Raw genomic sequence first — 9,842 nt, forward strand, 5'->3', positions numbered from 1 at the left:
CCCACGAAACAAACCTGCCCACACATATTGGCGAGGCATAATAACCCCTGAAACTAAAATTAAGAAAACTGGCCAGGCATGGTGGCGCGCACCTGTAGTCCCAGCTACTTGGGAGGCTGTGGCAGAAGAATTGCTTGAACCCGGGAGGCAGAGGTTGCAGCGAGCCGAGATCACGCCACTGCACTCTAGCCTGGCGCCTGGCAACAGAGAGAGACTCTGTCTCAAAAAAAAGAAAAAAAAATTAAAAATAAATAACTACGTGTTCGTGCACAGAGAGGCAGCCTGGAAGACTAGATGCCAGCACATTCTTTACTTCATACAATGTTTGCATTTTCTGACTTCTTTTTACAATAACGTTTGAAAATGAGAAGAGACAAGGCAGCTGTGTGTGAAGGGATCAAGCACAGCTTTGAGCAAGAAGCCCTCCTGTGAGAATAAGAAACCTAGGGGCTGAGTCCTCCGGGCGCCCTTCCATTGCTAAATGACCTTAGCAGAGTCCTTCCCTGTCTGGGCTTGGGCTTGTTTCCCCGTCGGTTGTTTTTTTTTTTTTTTGTATTTTTTTTTTTTTTTTAGATGGAGTTTTGCTTTGGCTGCCCAGGCTGAAGTGCAATGACACGATCTTGGCTCACCACAACCTCTGCCTCCCAGGTTTGAGTGATTCTCCTACCCCAGCCTCCAGGTAGCTGGGATTACAGGCATGCACCACAACACCCAGCTAATTTTGTATTTTTAGTAGAGACAAGGTTTCTCCATGCTGGCCAGGCTGGTCTGGAACTCCCAACCTCGGGTGATCTGTCTGCCTCCGCCTCCCAAAGTGCTGAGATTATAGGTGTGAGCCACCGCACCCAGCCCCACTCTGTTCTTTAACCCAATCCCCACTCCACCCATTTTTCTGCCTGCCTTGGGCCCTGGAAGGTTGGCGCCTGTAGACCGCATCACCCGCACACCATTGCTGGCTGGCTTCCAGGTTTCAGAGGCTGGGGAGAGAGAGAAGTCGGGATATTTCTTCCTTCTTCCTTCCCTCTTCTGGTCTCATTCCTGGCAGTGGCTTAGTCCTTCAACCCAGCCTGGGTGGTTCTACTTTTCTGTCTCCAGCTGTCAATGGACTTCAGCAGCACAATCCCCTACCCCGGCCCTGCAGGCTTCCCATTGCTGCTGGTGCCTGGAAGCCTCTGCAGCCTTGCTTGGGGCTCTTTGCCCCACCCACCTCTCTATAATAGTCCATGAAATCCAACTGAGTAGGATTCTGATCCTTGCTGGAATCTCAGCCAATACAAGGGGTTAGTCTATGGAATGAGTATAAATTTCCCAGACCATATCTTCAGGCATAGAAAAAACCTACTACTTTCTCTATTTCTGCATATTTAATTTATCTAAGCTTTTTTTTTTTTTTTGAAACAGAGTCTTGGCCAAGGTGGGGGGTGGGGGGGATCACCTGAGGTTAGGAATTCGAGACCAGCCTAACATGGTGAAACCCCATCTCCACAAAAAATACAAAAGTTAGCGGGGTGTAGTGGCAGGCACCTGTAATCCCAGCTACTTAGGAGACTGAGGCAGGAGAATCGCTTGAACCCGGGAGGCAGCGGCTGCAGTGAGCCAAGATCACACCATTTCACTCCAGCCTGAGTGACAGAACAAGACTCTGTCTCAAAAAAAAAAAGAATAGAGGAATTTAACTGAGCCAGAGAGTTCAGGGGAGGCTGAGCTCCAAAGGCCAGGCAGGAGCTTCTGCACGAACAGAAAGAAGACAAGAGAAAGCAGGAGATACTGAGGCCCTGTGGTGGCAGAGAGCACGGAGCCCAGGAGTGGCCAAGATGGGCCATTATGGCTGGTGTGCAGACAGCGTAGGAAGGAAACGCATGCAGGTGTGGCAGCCCTCAGAGGGTGTAAGGCTTAGATCCTATTTCTTAATGTAGAGGAAGCAGAATGGGGACAGCTTCCCTCAGGGTCAGGTCTAGAGGAGAGAGACCAGAAGGGCACTGAGAGACTAGTGAGTAGGCTACTGCCTTAGACCAGGCGAGACATAACAGCCAATACAACTAGAACAGTGGTGATGAGGATGAAGAGAACTGGCTAGAGTCAAAAGCTGTTCAGAAGTTACGAGTGGCAGGACTTGGTGATGGATTAGACGTGGGAGGGTGGAAAAGAAAGGAATCAGGACTCCTGGTTTACAGGAATGAATGGAAGTGGATGAGTGATGTTGTCAAACCCCTGAGATGCTATTATGGGTATTTTTATTCTTGCTATTTGATAAGTAAAGAAAATGGTTTCAATATTTTCTATTTAAAATAACCTCTGCTATAATAAAGGATGTATATCTTCTAATACACCAAAGAAAATTAATTCAAGAAAACATCGCTCACTAAAAACAAAAAGCATAACAAGATAACAGAAGTAAGACCACACCTAACAGCTGTCACAATAAATGTGCATGGGTTAAATTCATCTAAAACTCTTAGGTTGAATCAAAAAACAAAATCTAAACTACAAATGCTTAGACCTCAAAGAAGTGAGGTGTGAGGTGTTTAGTGTTTTGTTTTTGGCTTGGTTGTTTTTTGTTGTTTGTTTGTTTTCAGTGTCAGGGCCTTGCTATGCTGCCTAGGCTGGACTTGAACTCTTAGGTTCAAGCAATACTCCTGCCTCAGCCTCCTGAGTGGCTTGGGCTACAGGCACATGACACTACCTGGCCAAAGTGAGGATGTAATACTGTATTATGGCAGCTCACCGGAGGGAATACCCAAGTCCTATCCTGTCCATTAACCTTCCTCATGAAGTTCCAAGGAACAGATTCTCAAAAGAAACAAAAGAAAACAGAAAACACGTTTCCACATTATTATCATGATGTTAGAGACCTGACCAGAGGCTCCGTGGAAACCCAAATCTGGATCTGACGACCAGATGTTTTAGAGGCCCCCTGAGAATAGTCACTAGAGTATATGGGTTTCCAGATTCAGCAAATAAAAATAGAAGACGCCTAAATTCAGATTTCACACTAAACTTTTTTTTTTGGAGACGGAGTTTCCCTCTCTTTATCCAGGCTGGAGTGCAATGGCACAGTCTCAGCTCACTCTGCATCCTGGGTTCAAGTGATTCTGCCTCAGCCTCCCAGATAGTTGGGATCACAGGTGCACACCAGCACGCTCAGCTAATTTTTGTATTTTTACTAGAGATGAGGTGTCAACATGTTAGTCTGGTCTCCAACTCCTGACCTCGGGTGATGCGCACACCTCGGCCTCCCAAAGTGCTGGGATTACAGGCCTAAGCCACCGCACCTGGCCTAAACTTTTTTTTTAATATAAGTATGTCCCAAGAAATATTTGGGACATTGTGCTAAAAGAAAATTATATTCATTGTTTATCTGAAATTTAACTTGGCCTCCTGGATCACGTGTAGCAACCCAGCACACCACGGCGGGTGTGTTAGAAAATGAGAGCAGCTCTCAGAGGCAGTGTGCGGGTGTGCTCTTTGTGAAATTCCACCATGGCATACCGTGGCCAGGGCCAGAAAGTGCAGAAGGTTGTGGTGCAGCCCATCAACCCCATCTTCAGATACTTACAAAACAGATCGCAGATTCAGGCGTGGCTCTATGAGCAAGTGAATATGCGGATAAAAGCCTGTGTGATTGGTTTTGATGAGTATATGAACCTTGTATTAGATGATGCAGAAGAGATTCATTCTAAAAGTCAAGAAAACAACTGGGTTGGATCATGCTAAAAGGAGATGATATTACTCTGCTACAAAGTGTCTCCAACTAGAAACGATCAATCAAGTGAGAAATTGTTGGGAAGGATACATTTTGTTTTTAGATGTCCTTTGTCCAGTGTGAACATTTATTCATATTGTTTTTTTTTTTTTTTTTTTTTTTTTGAGACGGAGTTTCACTCATGTTACCCAGGCTAGAGTGCAATGGCGCGAATTCGGCTCACCGCAACCTCCGCCTCCTGGGTTCTGGCAATTCTCCTGCCTCAGCCTCCTGAGTAGCTGGGATTACAGGCACGCACCACCATGCCCAGCTAATTTTTTTTTTGTATTTTTAGTAGAGACGGGGTTTCACCATGTTGACCAGGATGGTCTCGATCTCTTGACCTCATGATCCACCCGCCTCGGCCTCCCAAAGTGCTGGGATTACAGGCTTGAGCCACCGCGCCCGGCCTATTCATATTGTTTTGATTACCCTTATGTTATTACAAGATGTCAATAAATGCTATGGGATTGTTTGTATTAAAACAAAAAAAAGAAAGAAAAGAAAAGAAAAGAAAAATGAGAGCAAAGAAAGAGGCAGATGGCCCCTCCCAGACCCAGGAGGAGCAAAATAAAAAAGGAAGCGACCCTCCCACCAGGAAAAGTGGGTTCCTCAATCTGGAATCTGGCCACTGAGGTCAGCAGCTCCTGGAGAGAAGACAGAGTGAGAGCAAAGGGCAGAGCTTTCCCTCCCCACACACAAATAGCTTATTTACAAAAAGCCCACGGCCAATGAAATGCTACAGAAAGGTTAAAAGCAAAGGGTATTTCCAGATGACTGACTCTGGGATTCATTGAACTGCTCCCTGCCAAATGCTTGCTAAAATGGTCAAAGGAAAAACACAGGGAAATCTATGTTTGCATGTAAACCAGCGAGGAGGCCAGACACATACCAGAAAGCCTTGATGTGAACTGAACGCAAGGCGGACCTGGCCGAGTGAGGCCCTGACCCAGTGCTGTGCTGGGTGGAACTGGCCCCCATCGACTCACTCACACTTCCACAAGGCTGAAAGACCTGGATAGGTGAAGCTGTGGGGCTAGAATGTACTTCCCAATTCAATCAGCTTCACCTTTGCTAAATGCCTCGTCTAGGAAAAGAATGTCCCGAGCACGGCTGTGTTTAATACGATCTTCTAGTCAAAGTCTTCAGTTTACAGAGAAGCAGCCTGCACTGGAAGGTCACTGGTTTGTTCAAAGCCGTCAGTCTATTAGGTTCCAAATCCAATTCTCCTTACCCTCTGTCCCAACGTGGCCCTAACCAGGGAAGAGGGGTTCATGGGTGGCTTAAGTGGTGCATGCCTATAATTCCAGCTACTTGGGAGGCTGAGGCAGGAGAATCGCTTAAACCTGGGAGGCAGAGGTTGCGGTGAGCTGAAATCATGCCATTGCACTCCAGCCTGGGCAACAGAGCGAAACTCCGACTCAAAAAAAAAAAAAAAAAAAAAAAAACACGGAATCAACTTCAAGCAAAGGTTCATGGGTGGCTTTTCCTTAGGCCTTCTTGGATCTATGCTGATGTCCACTGGGATTCCCCAGGAGAAGCAAAAGTACAGTGTGGCAATCCCCAGCGTGACTTGTAGGACTCAAATTCCAAGCAATAGCAGCTTGGAAAAACCAGCTTCATTTAATAAATACATACAGGGCCGGGCGCGGTGGCTCACGCCTGTAATCCTAGCACTTTGGGAGGCCGAGGTGGGTGGATCATGAGGTCAAGAGATCGAGACCATCCTGGTCAACATGGTGAAACTCTGTCTCTACTAAAAATACAAAAAAAAATTAGCTGGGCATGGTGGCGTGTGCCTGTAGTCCCGGCTACTCGGGAGGCTGAGGCAGGAGAATTGCCTGAACCCAGGAGGCGGAGGTTGCGGTGAGCCAAGATCGAACCATTGCACTCCAGCCTGGGTAACAAGAGCGAAACTCCGTCTCAAAAATAAGTACATACATACATACACACATACATACATACAAACAGGAAAGACATTTAATTCAAACATCTGCGGGGAAGTGACCAAAACTGATGACATTTTAGGCCACCAAGAACACCTCCCAGGCACGCACAAGCAATCATTTTCTCAGGCCACCTTATCTATCCCCCATGCAATAAAAACAGAAATTAAAAACAAAAGGATAGAAAGCAGAAAAAAATGAAATCACTTGGAAATTTATGCCTAAATAACTTGAATCAAAGAAGGGAACAAAACTGCAGTTATGGGTCATTCAGAACATAATGACAATTGGAACTCCACGTAGCGATACTTAGGGAATGAAACCAAAGCACTCCGATAGCTCCAGATGTTTTTGTTATTCAACAAGGAAGACCGAAGGCAAATGAAGCATCCAATTGAAGGAGCTAGAAAATAAGCAACACGATAAACCTAGGGAGAGAAGTAGGAGTAAAGATAAAAACTAATGAAATAGGAAACATAAAAATCCATAGAACTGATAAATCTAAGACTCAGTTTCTTGTAAACAGCTGTAAGATACCCAGCCTTGTGGAAGCCCAATAAAGGGGTGGGGGGGCAGAAAGCAAATGAGTGGGAGAGAACACAAAAGCACATTAGAGAAGTCAGCGACATTTAGTCAAAGACCCAGAGGAGAGGTTTTGGATTAGAAGAGAGTATTAAAGGCATGCAGTATGCTAGGCAGTTGGGACAGGTCGGTGGAGAATGCATGCGTCTTCCTCAGCTTGGGCTGCCCCAGGGAAATACCACAGGCTGGGTGGCTTCGACAACAGAAATTTATTTCTCACAGTTCTGGAGGCTCCAAGATCAAGGTGCCAGCAGGGAAAGGTAAAGCCTTTCTTCCTGGCTTGCTGATGTCACATACACACAGCTTGAGTTTGGCATGCTCAGGGTCTTTCTTGCTCTGTGCACGCCTGGCCTTTCCTCTGTGCGGGAGGAGAGAGAGCTCTGGCGTCTCTTCCTCTTCTAGGGACACCAGTCCTGTCGCATCAGGGCCTCACCCTTATGGCCTCTTTTAACCTTCATTTCATCCTTCAAGGCTCTGTTTCCAAAATCAGTCACGTGGAGGGTTAAGGCTTGTGAAAGGAAAAATAAACCTTGGGACCCCAAAATCACCAAGCTAAAAGGAAAAGTCAAGCTGGGAACTACTTAGAGCAAATCGGCCTCCCAGTCTATTCAGTCTTCCTTCTGCTTACTGAGATAAACGCATATCTGATTGCTTCCTTTGGAAAGTCTAATCGGAAACTCAGAAGAATGCAGCTGTTTTGTCTTTCATCCGCCTTTGACCTGGAAGCCCCTCCCACCTTTGTCGTTGTCCCGCCTTTCCAGATGGAATTAATATATATCTTACATACGTTGATTGATGACTCCTGTCTCCCTAAAATGCATAAAACCAAACTCTGCCCTGACCACCGTGGGCACATGCTGTCAGGACCTTCTGAGGCTGTGTCATGGGTGCGTCCTTAATTTTGGCAAAATAAACTTTCTTTTTTTTTTTTTTTTTTGAGACGGAGTTTCACTCATGTTACCCAGGCTGGAGTGCAATGGCGCGATCTCGGCTCACCACAACCTCCGCCTCCTGGGTTCAGGCAATTCTCCTGCCTCAGCCTCCTGAGTAGCTGGGATTACAGGCACACACCACCATGCCCAGCTGATGTTTTGTATTTTTAGTAGAGACGGGGTTTCACCATGTTGACCAGGATGGTCTCGATCTCTTGACCTCGTGATCCACCCGCCTCGGCCTCCCAAAGTGCTGGGATTACAGGCTTGAGCCACCACGCCCGGCCAAAATAAACTTTCTAAATGGAATGAGACCTGTCTCAGATATTTGAGGTTCACAGGCTTCAATACATGAATTTGGGAGGGACACAATTCAATCCATGACAGCATGCTTTTAGAGAAAAATGGGAATTGCCAAGAGAAGTAAAAAGCCATGGAATTGGCTGGGCACAGTCGCTCACGGCTGTAATCCCAGCACTTCAGGAGGCCAAGGTGGGTGGATCTCCTGAGGTCAGGAGTTCATGACCATCCTGGCCAACATGGTGAAACCCCATCTCTACTAAAAATACAAAAAATTAGCTGGGCGGGTAGTGGGAGCCTGTAGTCCCAGCTACTTGGGAGGCTGAGGCAGGAGAATTGAACCCAGGAGGCAGAGGTTGCAGTGAGCTGAGATAGCGCCATTGCACTCCAGCCTGGTGACAGAGAGAAACTCCGACTCAAAAAAAAACAACGACAAAAAACATAGAATCAACTTTAAAACTGACAAAGGACCATTTCCCAAAAAGGTGTGGGTCAGAGAGTTTAGCAGATGAGTTCTCTCAGACTTTCAAAAAATGTTTGTAGGCTGTTTAAACCATCTGGAAAACAAACAGAGAATGTGGTCTGGTTCAGTTTACATATCTAGCATAGCTGTGACATGGAACCCAACAAAGACAACCAAACGTCACCCGTCACCCAGCTGGGCACTTTAACCAGAACCCAAGCAATTTGTGGCCATGTTGTATTTTGACAAGTGCTACACGGTGCTACACTCATTGTCACACCCTGGAGTGGGTTTTCCAAATAAGGTCCTTGAGTCAAAGGGGCTGGCAGGTGCCCAGACGACCGAGACCAGAGGCGCCCTTGGGCAAGGGGCGGCCCACAGAAACAGTCAGCATGGAGAAGCCCGGCCAGAGCTCAGAAGCCCAAGGGGGCTACCTATGCCGTCCACAGCTGTCTCCTGGACATGGCAGGGAGACTCAAGGGGCCAGAAACAGAGCAGCTGCTGCATGCTAGGGCCACATACACACAGCTTGAGTTTGGCATGCTTAGGATCTCCTTGAACCTGCAGGAGGTGCCTGGGGCAGAGGGCACAGTGTTGACACAAACTGCTATAGGGTATGAGGAGGCAGTTACCTCAGCGTACAGCCTAACAGCTGAACTGTCTGGAGAGGTAGTGAGCTCCCCATTGCTGCCGTCTAACCATCCTCCAGGGATGCTTGAGGCAGGGGCGGAGGGGTGAGGTGGGCATGCCGGCACTGGAGAGAAGCTGGCCTTGATGACATCAGACTCTCCCTCGCCTGAAGACTTCAGATTCTTAATGACTAATCCTCCTCCAACGGCTGCATCTCACCCCATAATGATAATTGCTAAGCTAACCAGGACACGTAATTTCTCATTTTCAGAAAACATTGTTTCTGCACGCTCTGTGACCTCCTCCTCTCCATGTCTGTGTTACCAGCTGTTGGCAGCATCTCTCAGGATGAAGATCAGTGTGGAAGGGTGCAGAGGAGTGAAAGGAAAGCAGGTCTGATTTACTTGCAGCGTTGGTCACACACGCACAGACAGGGTTGAAAAGTTTCACGCAGACAGATGTGTGTACATCCCTGTCTCCTCTTGGGTTGCCATGGTGAGCAACTGCTCAGGTCCCAGGCTCAGAGCAGGTGCCAGGAGGAGGCTGCAGGCTTGAGGACCATTCAAGATGTCCATTAGAAGCACAAACAACCCCAGCCTTCCCTCTCTCCGTAATGGACTGAATCTCAGCCTGCCACACTAATAGGTGCTTGGCCACAAAGAAACCTACAACAGTAATGTCTGATTCCTCATTGTGTGGATTTCAGTGATGGATACAGTGCTTCCGCTGTGATCTCCAGATGCAGAATTGCAAAGCCTCTCTCGGCCAGGCACATGTAGCCTAGGCTTTGGGAAACCCTCACAAATAATTTTTCAAGACAATAAACCACAAACAATCAAAGACAACCAGAACTGCAGAAGCCTGAAGACTCCAGCCTGGGCCACCTCTGGTCAGGAGCATGAAAAAGACTATGGCACTAGGAGTTTAAAAGTCACTGTCAGCCGGGCACAGTGGCTCACACCTGTAATTCTCAGACCTTTGAGAGGCCAAAGTGGGAGGATCACTTGAGCCTGCCTGAACAACATAGAGAGACCCTATATCTACAGCAAATTTTAAAAATTAGCCGAGTGTGATGGGTTGCACCTGTAAGTCCCAGCAGTCAGGAGGCTGAGGTGGGAGGATCACTTGAGCCCAGCAGTTCGAGGCTACAGTGAGCCCAAATCTTGCCACTGCACTCCAGCCTGGGTGACAGAGAGAGATTCTGTCTCAAAAAAGAAAAGAAAAGAAAAGAAAAGAAAAGAAAAGAA

At 47.2% G+C, this 9,842-nt stretch overlaps 1 pseudogene; it reads left to right on the forward strand.

The window, feature by feature from the left end:
* Positions 1–3,416: 3,416 nt before the first annotated feature.
* On the forward strand, positions 3,417–3,842 carry LOC116540177 (annotated as a pseudogene).
* The last annotated feature ends 6,000 nt before the right edge of the window (positions 3,843–9,842 follow it).

The sequence above is a fragment of the Sapajus apella genome, unplaced genomic scaffold, assembly GCF_009761245.1.
Source record: "Sapajus apella isolate SASKATOON/1434 unplaced genomic scaffold, GSC_monkey_1.0 scaffold137, whole genome shotgun sequence".
Lineage (NCBI taxonomy): Eukaryota > Metazoa > Chordata > Mammalia > Primates > Cebidae > Sapajus > Sapajus apella.